Raw genomic sequence first — 16,074 nt, forward strand, 5'->3', positions numbered from 1 at the left:
CTCTTTCAATGTAAAGTTACGGCTCTTTCAATGGCAAATTTCTGCTCTTTCGATTTAAAGTTTCGGCTTTTTCGATTTAATGTTTCGGCTCTTTCGATGTCAAGTTGATGCACTTTCGATGTAAACTTGCGGCTATTTCGATGTCAAGTTAAGGCTCATTCAGTGTCAAGTTGCGGCTGTATCGATGTTAAGTTGCGGCTTTTTCTATGTCAAATTGCAGCCTTCCAGTTCCATTTACAAAAACAAAATAATTATACTATTTTATTTTCAAAACTCAAAATAATAATGCAACCAGGATAAAAACGATGATTGTAGGAAGGAGAGAGGATAAAGCGTCCTTACGATAAACATTGCATTGCATTGTTGGTAATCAAATTTAAGCACCGTCGAAAGTTGCCTGCATATCTGGTTGCATAACTTTAGGCTCTTCTGTATCAGTAAGTTGCCAACCTCTGGTGTAGCCGCATGAACTCACCTGTTCATGTTGGATCACTGAAGGGAAGTTATGTTGGTCCTAGTCTAAATTTCGATGAATTTCTATTCATATCTTGACCGTGGTGATCCTGTCTGCAAGTGGCAGTCAGGATGAACCTGGGGTTGGTACAATAGATCAAGGTAGGTCGTATTACCAGGGCACCTGACGAAAGTGCTCCATATTATATTATCTATCTATCTTAAGTACTGCATCTAGCTTGGAGTTTTGGAGTGTACGATGCGAAATTGGAAGGCTTGTGTATAGCTTTTGAGTTAAGCTGACTATTTTACCTACGCTTGGGTTATCGTTTCTACACACCACTTGTGCTTTCATATATTGATTTATGTCTTATTATTTCGTCGACTATTTTTCCTTTTGATTTATGCTCTTTGTTTTTTGTACCAGCTCCCCATCATTAAAAGGCCATAGCTCTAGTGGGCATATCTGCATTCTTTATAACTTTATGGAATCTAATGACTAAGTTGTAATCGAGACAAAACCTTTGTTTTTAAATTACAAATCGAAAGTGTTACTCCAGTTTTGGAATGGTAAATCATAGATTCTTCTTCTTTATCGTCCTCTTAGGCAAACTATTTCCGCTATTCTTCCTATTCAGTGGTGGTTGAAGTTGCATGTAGGCCATTGTGCTGGTAATAAAATGTTTTGGTTGAATAAACTCAAAGTCAAGAATGTTAGGTTATATGTAGGTTCGACACTTGATCCCTTAATCATAAATCTATTTCTCCTCCCTTCAATATATCTTTCGGGCGGAAATGCCTGTTCTACCGAAGTTAGATCGTCCATCATTTTTTGCGCTCGTAAGTCCCTCCAAAATCCTGTTGCTAGGTAGTAGGTGGCACTTTTTTTACCGCTGTTATTTTCGGAAAGTAAGGTATAGAGGACATTGAGAACGTGGGACTAGAAATCAAAGAAACGTTAAGGTCATGAAAGGCCACGTCAGTTCACCCCGAAAAAAGAAGCGTTCTCAACACGACCTCATTGGATTCCTTTCATGTTTGGCATATTAAGTTAACCTTGTGAGTGATGAATAACTACATAACTCTAGTGTTTCATAACTACACGAAAGAGCCAGCGCAAGAAAATGAGATGCTTTGTGAAATTTGAGCTTGTGTATCTAAGTGAAAACGTCTAAAACTTTATATTTTATGTAGATCCAGTATTTAAACTTGCGTACAACTTTCTCCAGCAGCGTAAATGAAAAGCGTTAAACTGTTTTCCAACATTGTTTCCTTTGAACAGCGTTTTTATATTGAGAGACACGCTCAAGATTTACAAAATTTTCTGACAATGGAGTCCTCTAAATTTCCTGTTAATAGTTGCTGGACCACGCAGATTGGAATTTTTTCTTTGTTAATAAGGGTATCAGAGCATGCCAAATTTGAAAAGAATTTGAGGTCGGGTCGTGTAGTGTGTAGTTCACATGTAAAGATCCTGATATCTGAATACCTGTTATTGGGATCTGCTTTTAATGCAAGGTCTCCTTTTTTAAGAGGTACGGGAATCGTGTATAAACGATATAATCAAGCTTAGTACAGCTGTTGTTTCTGTCCTACGTGATGGCTATTTTCAGTACCTAGTTAATCATCAAGTCATTAGAAGTGTCGTGAAATCTGGTCAACGTTTGATTCCTTGAACTGAGGTTCACAATCAGCTCTAGTTAAGGCGGTGTGGGTGCCAGAAAAATTTCAAAGCGGGGTCGTTGCTTAAATTAAATTAAATATAGCTAAATTTCATCCTAATTTCAATCTAGTGACGACTAAAACTATGACTTGGTGAGCACGAAGTAATGGGATGTATCATTAAAGAAATCACATTGCATTTTATACGATGGTGTCAATAGAATCAACTTTAGCAATATTTTTCATCACTGTATTTAACACGAAAAGAAGGAATTCTTTTTTTCTGTGCTTATCATGCTCTTTCCGTCATTGCGTTGCGCCATAGAGTCCTCATCGGCGATAATGTATTATCTGGACCAGCGGTGTGTCTACTTTACAACCCTAAGGCCGCTTAACTATCGAGCAGAACTTTTGGGCCCCAATATACACTTGATGTCCAAATAAAAAAGTCGAAAAGTGCATGTTTTTAATTATATTTTAGATAAGATAACGAACAATGCTCGCATCTATATTCATTCGGTAAAAACGTTAACGTCGAGGCGAGTGTTGGCTGATATTGGCAAGGTACACAAAAATTTCCATCATTTTTTTTAAATCTATAAAATGTCTCCCAGTACCGGATGAGGGGAGGGCCTTACGGGCCTTAGTTAGGAGTCTCCTGATAATGGCCAAAATCTCAGCACTTATTTTCGTCTGCATTTCTTCCGGGTTTCCTTCCGCGTCAGCTGGTTTGTAGACAACAGTTTCGCTGGCAGGATAGCCAGCGAAACTGTTGTCTACAAACCAGCTGACGCGGAAGGAAACCCGAAAGAAATGCAGAGATCAAACAATCGCCGCGGAAACCTACGTTCTAACACTTATTTTCGTATGAATAAGAAATCTTATCATTTTATGTAATAAATATTAGGCAACTAGAGCAGAAAGCTTCGTTGTCTCCCATGCATTTCCAACTTATCCTTAATTTCTTACGAGACTTTCGAGTGGAGGCGGATCCAATTATCGAAGAAACTGATTATTTATGTTCCTCTCTTATGTATCCCGATGTAAATGTCGTGCAAATGGTCTGAGCCGAAAACTTCGACAGTTCTCGAAGTGAGTAAGTTGACGTGTCCCTCTTGAAAGATCTTGACTTTTTCAAGGCGGAGGAACCAACCGGTTCGCCCACGTGAAGTGAGTTTCCGACGTGTAGCATGGTTTATCTTTCGACAATCGAAGGGCGGTCCACATTGAGTTGGCGGAGGCTTTTCTGTTTGATCTTCAATTTCCGTTTGATCATTCTTCCTGTGACCCTTTTGGTGGCTTTGGCGTATTCATTTCTGCTTTCGGCTTTTATTAAAACTTTGCGTACTTTTTATGTTAACCAATGGTATGAAAGTGATAAATTCTTACTTCTGAGTTTATTTTATTTTTTTAAATTTAAGTATATAGTCTCGAGGTCAAGATCTATCGTTTCGTAGAGGTGGTTTCGTTACGATTCGATGTCCTTTACACAGGCTTTCTACTAATATTATTAATGCAATGCATGTGTCTGCAATATTTAATTTAAATAATAACTTCATGAAAGGGTGGAAAATGGAAGAAAACTGCACTATTTGTGGCAATTTTAACATTTTTACATTCATTCATTTATGCTTTGTTAGCATGAAATTTATTAAATCGATTTATTTTTCTTGACCTCCATTAATTAACGACGATTAACTTTTCGGAGAATATGTCTGAGAAATATATGCAAAATTGTTTGCCAACGTGTCGATATATTTCTCATATCTTCTTCAGGGCTATTAATGATTATGGTTACTATAAATTGATTCATGAAGGCATAAAAGATGAAAAAAAACGTCCTTTCAGTTTGAGCCATTGTGTTATTGTTTGTCTTCAGCGCTTTCTCCATTGCTCGTAATGTTAATAAAAACTTATGGACCATGTCGTCGCGTTTTTGGGGTTGTTCCCAACATTTCCTGACCAATGCTGGTTGCTTTACGGAACAGTACCTTTGCAAAATGAACTTGTTTTGTTTTGCTTATTCGTTGACCATTATTGTTATTCTTTTTTTTTCAAAGCCATCCTTTCGTACAGGTGCAGGGGTTTGTACGTTACCTCTCCACTCGAGAGATAGTTAGATGCACAAATATTACAATAGAGGATCCTTAAGTCAGTATCTAAATGCGTCGTCACCCACCTCGCATTTAAATGGGTTTACAAAAGTCGCCACTTGCATCGCTGTCGGACAAATGATTCCGAGTTTCACGAGGAAATAAGGTATGACTAGAGGTGTTAATCGGAATTTATATACGTGATGATGCGATCTATCAAATTCATATTGTTTCTCGCAATTAAAACTATATATTGCAAAATACTGGTACGAAGTGGATCGCACTGCACTCATCGCAACGCCGTGGACATTTTTGTAGACCGATTATAATGTGACCGAAATGGTAACAGAAATGAGCCTACAAGGAGATGGAATCCTCTTTGCAATCCTCTCGAAAGGAACAGCCCCTTTGCAATATGAACTTGGTTTGTTTTGATTTGCACATTCGTTAGCCAGCATTGTCATTCTTTTTTTCAAAGCCATCCTCTCGCACACGTGTGGGGGATTGTATGTTACCTCTCTGAACGAATTATAGTTGAATGTATCCGCAGATATATCTGGAGAGTCTTTCGCGAAAATGGCTTCGCCTGCCTTATGCGGAATGGTCGTTGGGTCTGTTGTGGTTCGCTCTTTCCTTTCTTCTCGTTACGTATGCCTTTCGACGCCTCTTCATTCGTATATGTATTCCTCCTCCGCACGATATCCTTATTCGGACGTTCTGTCCTTGAGTCTCGCGTCGGTTGCCGGCTGAGTTGTCCCTGTGCTCAAAGGGTATTTCTCTGCGGACGGGAGATAACGAAGTCTTTTGTCAGCCATGGAAACATTGTTTTTGTTTACAATGTGGCGTGTCGTAGGTCGGGAAGCAGAGATTCTGCTATTTGGGTATTCGGTCATGAATCCCACGTGTTGTGTAAGATTATATCTGAAAAATCGAGTCGTTAGCGGTTGCCGGAACAGCTGTGGTGAATTTGCCGGGATTGGGAAATGTAAACGTTAATAAATGAAATACTTAATTGTGTCCAAATATTATATGATATACATACTGATATTTTGTGCTTTTATACAAGCCTTTTGTCCAATATTTATTTGGCTTTTCCGGGCTAACCTCGCTGTCAAAATCATATCCGATGTTCTAAGAATTTTTTGTGTGTGTATTGTGACAGAAGTCGTGGAATTATAGGGGAAAAACCTGAAAATGTCATCATTGATGTAGAAGTCAAATTTAGTTTTATTCTCCCATATCACATAACGTATTTTCATTATTTAAACTTCCCGCCTTTTGCAGGTAGCCATTTCGATACGCCTGTGCCCAGAGTAGTTTCAAGGGGATTTGAGATAGGATGTTACATACCATCCCGAACAAAGTTGATTTCTGTTGCCACCTCAGTCGCTTTTTTTTTAAAGATTTTCAAAAATGCCCGCTACTATCTACAAAAATGTCAGCGATCAGCTTTTTTCTAAGAGTTAGCAGTATAGCATTTTAAATTACGAGGAATAGCATTGACAAGTCATTAATTTGATAGATCGCATCATATAAAACGTAAATTTAGCACTGTGGACCTATTTTATTTTATTTCTCCGTGACATTCGGATCTCTTTGCCCGCCAGCGGCTCTAGAGTCGATTTGTAAACCTATTTATATGTGCGGTGGGTGTAGATAACTACTTTTTCAGTTTGGCACGTACTTGTGTGTAAACTTGTAGAGGCCAGCTTGAGGGTCCTCTTTTGCTTTATTCGTGAAGATCTCCCTCACAAGACGCCTCTACATCTACATAATATTCCGCAAGCCGCCTAAAAGGCGTGTGGCAGGGGGTGTAGGGCATCAGCCGTCTACGCATAAAAAATGAAGTGCTCTAACGAAGCTGGAACTTGCATTTGTTAAAGTCCTTTATGGTTCGGGGGAAAAACGAATTACCATATCTATCCGTTCGGCAAAACATCTCTCTTAATTTATCGCTTCTAACGGACCTGGAAATATAGTGTGGCTCTAATATTATGTTCTCCATGTCGCTCTTAAAGGTATCTATACTCAATTGTTCAAGCAATCAAAGCCTAGCGCGCAGCCTCCCGAGTCTCCAGCGGGTCCCAGCCTAATTCGCTTAACATCTGCGTAATGCTATCTGTACGCCCGTAGCAGTTTTTGACAAAACGCGTAGCTTATTTCTCCGTAATGACCGTCTAACATAGAAAATGATGGCTTAAGCAATCATTTCCCATGTAATTGAAAAGTAGTAGTAGTAGGTTTGGGGTTAAGGGTGCGTCGACAGCTAATTGAAAAGTATAGCTGAAATATGTCCGAACTACGTGAAAAATGATCATGTTATTCAAGCTTTAGGATGGAGGTCTTTGGGGTCCAAGATGTTTACAGTGAAATCCAACTTCGTTCAGACTGTGTACGTTGGTCGCACTTAGGTTGTCATCTAATGGGAACGGCGCGGCGCGTCATGTGGAAGGGAGTGTAGGAAGGTCATCAACACTCGCTCGCTTGAATACATACGGGCTGATTTCCGAGCCATTCCGGTATCGTTGAGCACTGTTAGGAGCAAAAATAGACGCACTAAGGGTGGCCCCTTCGGAAAACATCCGGCTGCGATGTTACGATGGTAGTAGCTACCTGCGACGAGTGATTCACCTTTAGTATCAATGTCGGGTCTTCCGGTCTTCTTCTGTCGCGCCTTCAGCCATCGTTTAGAACGAGGTAACTATTTTTAAGAGATCCAGTTCGAGCCAAGTAGGGTCGTAAAGAAATGAAATTAGGTACCCAAATATTTTTGCGAGCCGGACGTCTCAATTAGGGTGAATCTCAACTTTTTGTATGGCATTTTTGGAAATTTTGGACTTAACGTCTTAGAAGTCAAGCGCGGTATGGCCAAAATTTTAATAGAGTTGAGAGCGGCTGATAAATATAATTTTTAAATCATTTTTTAATATCTAGCGAAAATGACTTTTGATTACCTCATCAGTGGTTGATGGAGCGAGTCTCGGAAACATGATGGTATTCGTAAAGCAATAAATCAATGTAAGATTTTACACTTTCCCGGCGAACAACATGTAAAAACTCTTCTCGGGATACCGCGCGGGTAAGATTATATGAGAGCGCCGACGTTTCGGGTACCGACTCGCCGAAACGTCGGCGCTCTCATAGAATCTTACCCGCGCGGTATCCCGAGAAGAGTTTTTACAATAAATCAATGTTTCCGGGAAAGTTAGTTGCGTTGCGTAGTATATTACTGATAACATTTTAGAAGGTGTTAAACTTTGGTTTTATCATGTGAATTCGTTGCAAATATGGCATCATGTTGCCAGCTAGTTCACGCTATTCCCCATGAAAATTGTAACTGATCCTTTCTATAAAACTACGAATGGCAAACTCGTTCTACACGGGCCCTTTTTAAATTAATTTTATCGCGCAGAAAAATTGTCACTAGATGGATTCATTTATGCATACCAAATGCGGTGTGTGGGATCTTTCTCATGTTGTTGTAGTGTTGTTCTTATGGAAATATTTCTTTCCGCTCGGTAGATTGCTTATGTTCCTTCGAATCCGATTTGAGGTTTTGATACGGTGAATCCTTTGCACCGATGCTGGAGATGATTTGCACCCTTTCGGAGCATTGAGTTCGAATTATGGCTATCGGCCGGTTGCATCGCAGCCTCAAATCGCCTGTTTCGAGCGAAGGGACGGGAGTGATTCAAATTGTGCTGTGTTGGTAGTTCGTTGCCAAGCCAGCGTTGAGTTCGCTACTGAAATATGCTTATCACCCGATCGCGCATGATGTGTTGTGGTTGATGTTGAAATGTTTGCTCGTGAATGTGGAGTAGGATAAAGCCCCGCCCACTACTACTTGTGGTATAATATGGTGTTTGGAGGAGGCGACCGACAGCTAAAGATTATTAGGAAGTATAGTGAAGGAAGGGTGGAGAGAAACCCGGCGTCGGCACTAGTCCACTCTTATCGAAAGGTGCAAAGGTGACCACAGCTTAACGTTCCATCCAACGGACGCTGTTCTGTACTTGAAGTGCTCGAACAAAAGACACCCAAGCAGGGATCGGGCAGTCACTGAAAAGTCTCTGCCACCGCCGGGATTTAAACCCGGTCCCACTGGGTTGGAGGTCAACTCTCCAGCCACCACACCAACCAGAATCCCGTTACTACTTAACTTGGCGTAACTTTACTTAATATAATCCAGACTCAAAAGTTAAATATTCCATCATTCACTGCTCAGACCATCTATTTACCCTGAAATCGTTATGAGAGAACGTTTCATTGTTCACATGACTGTCGATAATTTTTTGTGAGTAGTAATTTTTGTTTTCCCTGCCCGTCAGGACTTCATTGAATTTAGAGGCTTCGTTGACTGGTTGGTGAAAAGATTACCCTTTTGTTCTGAGTTGCTTCGTCACTGGAAATATGAAAGCTACGGCAGGTTTTTTTAGCGAGGACCTCCGCTGAAAAAAACCCCTTCTTGTGGCGGTGGATTTTTCCGACCTCAGCCCTTGCTATTTCAAAACCGGGTGTATTTGTAACGATTTTTGGGACGGCTTGATTGTATTTTGGGTCGATCTCTCGCCTAATCTCCTCCTTGTTGTTCGATAGCGGTCGGATCAATTTGTGATTGGCTTGGTTCGGCCTTCGTGATGATGTATTCATGAGATGAGGGATATCTTTCGGAACGTTGTATCCGGTGAGAATGGCGCTTAGAAATGTTCTCCTTCCTTTTCCTTTTTTTAAGTTTCGTGGTGAGGATTTGTACTCATAGTTCGTATGCATGATGTGCTTTTGAAAGGAAGAGAGATAGAGTTGTTTTTCTAACCGCGGATTGCGTTGTTTTTTATTGGAAAATTAAAGTGCATTTAATGCAAAATTAATTAAAATTTGACTCAGGTTTCAATGTTAAATACTTCATCGTCAGAGTAGAATAGTTATTCAGCACACGTCACAAGAACCATTTGTGCCTTGATTATATTGTAACATTTAAACTTTTGTCGATTCAGAATTTATTTTTTTGGTAAATTACTCCTAATTATTTCCGTTTGAGCTAATTCAATTCCACAATTCGTGAACCTTCAGTTTTTATAGCGCTGTTTGGTTTTTACAATTCGCAATATTACCGCTAGTACCAAAATAAAGTGAATATCTCGTATTTTTAAATGTATTTTCGAGAGATTTTAGAATAAATTTCTTAATAACGGCTTTTACTTTTCAATATTTAACGATTCGATATCTTATTTATACTTACTACGGTTGGACATAGAAATTAAAAAAAAATCTTTATCGTACATTTTTTAAAAGTAGTCCAGTATAATTTTTTTCAACTTACATTGAAGACTTTTCCTACCGTGTCGATCTATTCACGAATCTGTATTCGGTCTTAGTATAGTTTTCGGGAAGATTCTCAAGGTGTTAGTTTTCCATTCTCCAATGTCTGCTCGCTATTTTCGGAAAAAGCGGAACTACGGGCATCCCTTTCTGATTGATTGATAAACAGAAATTATCTTGGAAAAGAACATCATCTCCTCACTGAATCCTTTTTCCTGCCTGCTCTTTCAAGTATAATGTGCTGCTTATTTATTTGGCATGTCTTTTGGTTGCTATGAAGTCACTCAGTCTCTCTTTGTATGTTTAAGCGTTTTGGATGGATTCGCCGTAAGATATGAGCAAGGAAATTCATGTTTGACCTTTATTCTTCTTTTCCAGCTCAGCTGATGCATCATAGACTTAAAGCTGTGCTCAATGGAAATTTTGACTTCATATTAAGTCATAAATTCTGTTTCAATACGAATGGGACATTTCTTTTATGACATCTGCATGTGAATAAATGTCGCATGCGTTATCTATTCGGCGTGTTCACTTCATGTGAGATGTTGGACGCAATTTTAACGCAAACGTCACATTATCCCGTATTGATATTAGCTCATTCATTCGCGTCTAGTGTGAGGTGATGTATGCTGTATAATTTTTGTATTATGTCTCTTATATGTAAGTTTTCTGTATTTTAGGGGCGATTAACATCGATTGGCAATGGTGCTCTACAATATCGTGAGAGCATTCTTGTTCTTTCCCTAATAGTCGCCGTTATGTTATGACTTAAGTTAGGGCTTGATCTGAAAATCAGGAAAAACATTTACGGAATTATTGTGAATAAATTTCCTCATTAAAAATTGTTGGTTCTGTGGCTAGAGTAGAGGTGACAGTCTCTCCGATCCTATCCGGGCATTTTTATGCTTTATTTTTTAAGTTTTTACAAAAATATCTACCTTGATAGTAACGTATTTTTCGTAAGTTTCTAAGGTGGCGGAAAAACAGCAGTGGAAACTCAGTCTAGAGTTTGGATGACTTGTGTACAAGCCCTCAATTTTTCCACGTAGTCTGTTGCTTTGGTTGAGGATTATGGTCTCTTTGGCGTTTTTGGCGTCAAGATACCCTTGGCATTGAGTCTACTAGCCTTTTCCTTGTTCCAATAAAATCTTTCCCATCTCAACTTAAGTGCATAAGAGCGTGGAATTTCATTTCGTTGATTTCCTATGAAGGCAATGTAAGCATTTGGCAAAACCGGGTGTTCCCACGGAGCAATAATTTTTTATTTTATTTTTGGGAGTATAATTTTGCTGGTAGTCTTTGCGTGAGAAATGAATACATCCTCGCATTTAACTGAGTATCGATTTGTTTGTCATTTTCTCTGGCTTAATTGGTTTTCAATTATGAAAAATTATGCTGTCATTTAGAATCGTGCATGGTCGATTAGCATTAATATCGGCGCAGTCTTGCTTTGGATTTTTTTTGTGGGAGACAAATTTTGTTGGAATGGGAGGCTGACGTGTGAACATGGGTTGTCTGGTGGTGTCCGCCTTTTTTGAGAGGCGGTGCTATGACGAACTTGGCGCCTCGTCGAATGACGCAATCGGTAACTCACTCCTGTTCCCGTCCTCCGTTCCCTCTCAGTCAAATGCCGCCGTCTTTTAATATGGGCGGCTTACGAGATATTGAAAACGATGGGACGTGACGGCTTAGGTTGTGGTTCTGCTGAAGCAGTACACCAACCCAAATAATTAGTATTATTTCAGCATTATTTTGGTAATACCTTCAGCGGAAAATGTCTCTTAAGTTTCAGGGCAATTGATATGCTTGTTTGACCTATAATTTTCAATTTTGTGTCAAGAAATATTTACGCTTTTTTGTTTACAGTACTCCGTGATGCGTGGATATTAGCATTTTAGTTAACTTTGCTGCCTAGATTAGATGCTATGAGAATGCTGGGTGAAATTGGCTAGTTCAATCACCGACTTCACTAAATAAGTATATTTTAGTTTCATTCGTCGAGTTTTAAAATATAGTATTTAATTTTAACGCAGACGTTTCCTATGTTAACTAACGGGCGGCCACTAAGGAATCATATGAATCGAAGTTGAAGCAAGTTAATTTCATATCCATAGCATTTTTTGTAAGGGACCATTTGTTTCTCCAAACGTATATCACAGCGTAGCTGTTAAAAATGTTTATTGAATTTATTTATTTCATTTTAGGAAATTATCATGGCAAGTAGGCGTATCGCAGTCGGAACTGTTTGAAAAATATGTATTTATTTATAAATAATTTATCGATCCATTGTGAGGATTCAGTTAAATTTGAATGTCAACTTTTGAACGTTTCTAACGATTTCGAGTAAGAATTTCGGCATGATCAAAGATAATATCTCGCTTCTTGTTCAAAGTTTTTCTTGTGACTCCTTATACTTGCATCATGAGTGTGTCTTCGCGTACTTATGTCAACTATGCTCGTTCCTCAACTGTCGTTATTCGTGGCCTTAATCGACTCTGACGGAAAGGTCATGATCTCTCGACCCTTGCATTTTCCGATGCACTCAGTATTATCTAAATGGTGGGGGTGCGCTTCTGCCTCCATCGTTGCCAATGCCGTCTCAGTATGTACTTTCTTTATAGATGCGTATATCGGGGCTTTGTCAGATTCAAGTTCTGAAGGGTGCTCTCGTAAATTTCCGATGTAAGTTTTCGCGGCGCTAGGGTTCGTAGTGGGGTAGATTTCCGGGTTTCGTCCGCGTTGTTATTTTGATGACCTCGCCATCAAAATGACACCGCGGACGCTACCATGAAAGCCACCCTACTTGTCTTCCAAACACTCGCTAGCAAATGTTTATGTAGTCGTTGTTAGGTAGGCGTGGGGGCCTAAAGGGTAGAGCGTTTGGCTAGTGGTAGGTGTTGTGAACCCATGCACAAAAATGAAACTTAAATAAATGTAATTAGATAACACGCTTTTTTCTCTGTTTATTAACGTTTGCTCGTATCTCGAATGTAAAGAATTCACATTTGAGAATATGCAGGGGTATAATGTTATTACATGTAAATGTTAAAAATGGTTGTCTTTACACATCCTCATTATTTCAAGCTGCTAAATTAATCAAATTTTCTCCCGTGATGAAAGAAAAGCAAGGTGTACAGATATGCGTGAATCAAATAATAATAGAAATCGATGAAAACAGTGATGCTGAATTGGTTAAAATTTCAAAGTCCATGCAAAAGAACTAAATAAATTGAAAAGGTCCAATTTTTATTTTTTACTGTGTAATTATTTTTTTTGTGCCCCCCCCCCCCCCCTTCGGCAATAAAATTTTTTCTTTATAATGCTAGTGTTAGTTTCTTCCTTGTGTGTATACATGTATATCGTGCATCGTAAACTTATAATACTACTTCATTCATTCACACGACGCCTTAAGCGCAAATATGCATATAAATTCACAGGTAAGGAAAGAAAGGGAAAGGAACATGGAATAGAAAAAGGACAAGGACAACGGTGCTGTGGTGGATGGAAAAAGCCAGAAATCAGAGGGTAAAAATGAGTCCCAGTCAGGCCGCATTTTTACCCTCTGATTTCTGGCTTTTTCCATCCACCACAGCACCGTTGTCCTTTTTCTATTCCATGTTCCTTTCCCTTTCTTTCCTTACCTGTAAACTTATAATATATATATATATGATTGTAATTGCTCAAAAGTTTTAATTTCATCGCAAATGGCTATGAGCCATCATTAGCTTGAATGATATCGTACGTAAGTTTTTGTTGTTTCGAGTTCCTGAAGGCATTATTTTTATTTCTCTTAGGGAGTGGTAGCTGTGTAATAGCAATTATTATTGAACCATATTAAAAGTTTATGTGCAATGCACATAAACCTTTGTTATGGTGTGCATTGTGCATATATCCAAGGTATTGGAGCACCTGATCCGGACTCCAGATGCCTTTAAAATGTTTTAGAAGTTTTACAGTACCCTCATTCAGTAGCGTTTTCGGGTGGTGAGGCATCAAGCTCCGGAATATATTTGGTCGAATTCAGTCGATGTATCGTCTAATCTACCGCGTATTTTTTTAATATGTTCGTTCGACTTCCATTTTCAACTTCGTCACATTATTTAGTCGTTCTGTCTGGACTTTGATATTATATATTTTATTTAGCATCACTATTTTCATCACTCATTTTCATTAAATCATAGCTCTACGCCTTGCTTTTGAGCAAAAAGAGATTTTTACATGGAAACGTAAATACTTGGCAATCTATGATCGTGATGGTGTTACTATATCTAATATTTGATTGGAATAGAGAAATATATATACCTACGCATATTTTACACTTTGATTTTGGGTAAAAAATAACAATAAAAAATCATGGCAACCGAAGTACATAGCAAATTATCATCATGATGCTGTATTTATTTCTAATTTTTTTATTTGAATTAAGGTATGTATCGGCTATTTTCCACAACTTCTCTTTGCAAGACTGGGTGCGTTGTATAGTGCCTTTGTCCCGGTTCAGAGCATTTGTGTAAATAGGCGTTGGTGTTCTTTTTCTAGTATGAAGAGCGTCAAAACACAAACATTAAAAAAATCGTAAGCGAGTGTTCAATTTTTCGAGTCTTATTTCGATTGCCAAAATTGAATTTTTCATCCAACAGATTCAGCTCAAGAGTGCTCTGTGAAAAAAGTCGGGGTCGTACTTAGTTCATCCGAGTTGAAGGCTTATTTTTAGGGTTGCGCGCACTCGTCGGAAATTGAAAATTCCAGTGTTATCAGATCGATTGCGAGGGCTTCCTTCATATTCTTGGAATTCTCGTCCGATATAGCGCATTTTAAGGTGGATTAAGATTCCCGAGGTCTAACCTGATACCCAATGACGCAAAACTCGCAAAAGATTTAATGCATAAACTTGTGCTCGTGGGCTCTAGTAAATATCGAGAATTTTTGGAGTTCCACGAGCAGAATAAATTTTAATTAACATATTTTATAGTCTTGTGCGGATAAGAGCGAGAAAAGAAAATTATGGAAGGTTGTTTAACTATGGAATCTTAAGGTTAGGTCACAAAAATATAACTGTACATAACTTAGCATACCCATGGAAAAGAAAACTTCAGTTGCTAGTTGTCCACAACGTAAGCGGCGTAATTCGACTAAATGTAGTCATAAAGAGACGAAAACACAAATTTCTCTTAAAAGTAGCCAGTTTCAGGAAATTAATGTCTCCTTGCAGTCATACTATCGTAGGTCCTGTTTAATCTATTTCATGATTGGTGCTCGGTGGAATTTGTAATTAATAATGTCTCTTGTTGGTCCGGGTTAATATTATTCAAGCTGTTGTGAACAAGATTCAAACTATACTCTTCTTCTTTAGTGTAGTACTTGGCATCAAGTTTATCGGTCTAGTATATATATATTTTCTAATTGTAAGCAACTGGAGCGAATTATATGTCATTTTGTTGTTCTTATTCTGTACGTATACGCATAGCGGACAGACCAACAGACATCCTCTCTTATATTTATGTAAATGAAGGTTTATTCTTCCCTCTAATGTTGTGGCTATTATTTTCTTTCGCGTCTCATACTTCTGTGTCATTTTGCTGAAGGTGTACCTTCAATAATGAGAGAATGAGGCACTCGACCTGTTTCTTGGTAAGATGCCACCTCTCGCATTGTTGTTCCGTCAGCAAAGGTAGCTTCTTCTTTTATCTGCCTTAATTTATTAGCGTGCCACTCTGCACCTCGTTGGAAAAGGTCGCTTAATTACCTTTTTGCTTGTCTTTGCCCAAAAGGGTCCCACGCAACCTTTTTCCACTACGCTTATCGAAGCACGAGTATCATTACTTAGTGGAACTGCTATCGGGACTTCGATCTTAAGGCTTCCTTTTTTTATTCCATCGCTACCATGTGGCGTGAATACTCAAGGGATGAGCATCTCTAGAATGTAGGGCTTCGTGGCTTGGATTTTTTGGCATCTGCTAGATACTTGACTTAGTGATTACAGATATATCACTGAGCGATTCAATCCTAATGTTTGTTGGGACAGCTTGAGCTCACCAAGTATAATCAAAATTTATTTATTACTATGTTGTGAAAAAAACAAGTATCGCTTCGAAGTAAAGAAATTTTTAACGTTACAGCCTTTTTATCGCCCACTTTGGAGAAATCTTGAGTGGGCTTACCCGATGAGCCGTAGAAACTCTCATGGTTTCAGGTTTTCCTCCGCGTTGTTTATTTTCCTATGACAACAGTTTCGCTGAAAATTGCCTTATCAAATTTGCATCACTCTGCCTCTGATCAGAGGATGCGGACGAGATTTCCGATGAAACTGTCGTATTCAGACATGAAACGACGTGGTGGTAACCATGATAAAAATTTGTAGACGTTTGAAAGTTGGACGTTTTCTCCTTACTTGCAATAACCGTCATTTTACTGTTTTTTTTAATGGCATTAACTTGTTGAAATTTAAACTTCCGAAGTTTTTAAGCGCCCCACTCACTCTCTAAAGGCCTGTTTACATGGTGCATTTCGTCGTTCAAGTTAATGTCTAAGTGTATGAACGCGAGAA

General features: G+C 38.8%; 1 protein-coding gene across 3 annotated transcripts in view; it reads left to right on the plus strand.

The window, feature by feature from the left end:
* LOC124169759 (cAMP-dependent protein kinase type I regulatory subunit) overlaps positions 1-16,074 on the plus strand; it is a 300,877-nt gene that overhangs the window by 223,416 nt on the left and 61,387 nt on the right. The gene's annotated exons all lie outside the window — the stretch shown is intronic.

Source organism: Ischnura elegans, chromosome 12 (assembly GCF_921293095.1).
Source record: "Ischnura elegans chromosome 12, ioIscEleg1.1, whole genome shotgun sequence".
NCBI classification, from domain to species: Eukaryota; Metazoa; Arthropoda; class Insecta; order Odonata; family Coenagrionidae; genus Ischnura; species Ischnura elegans.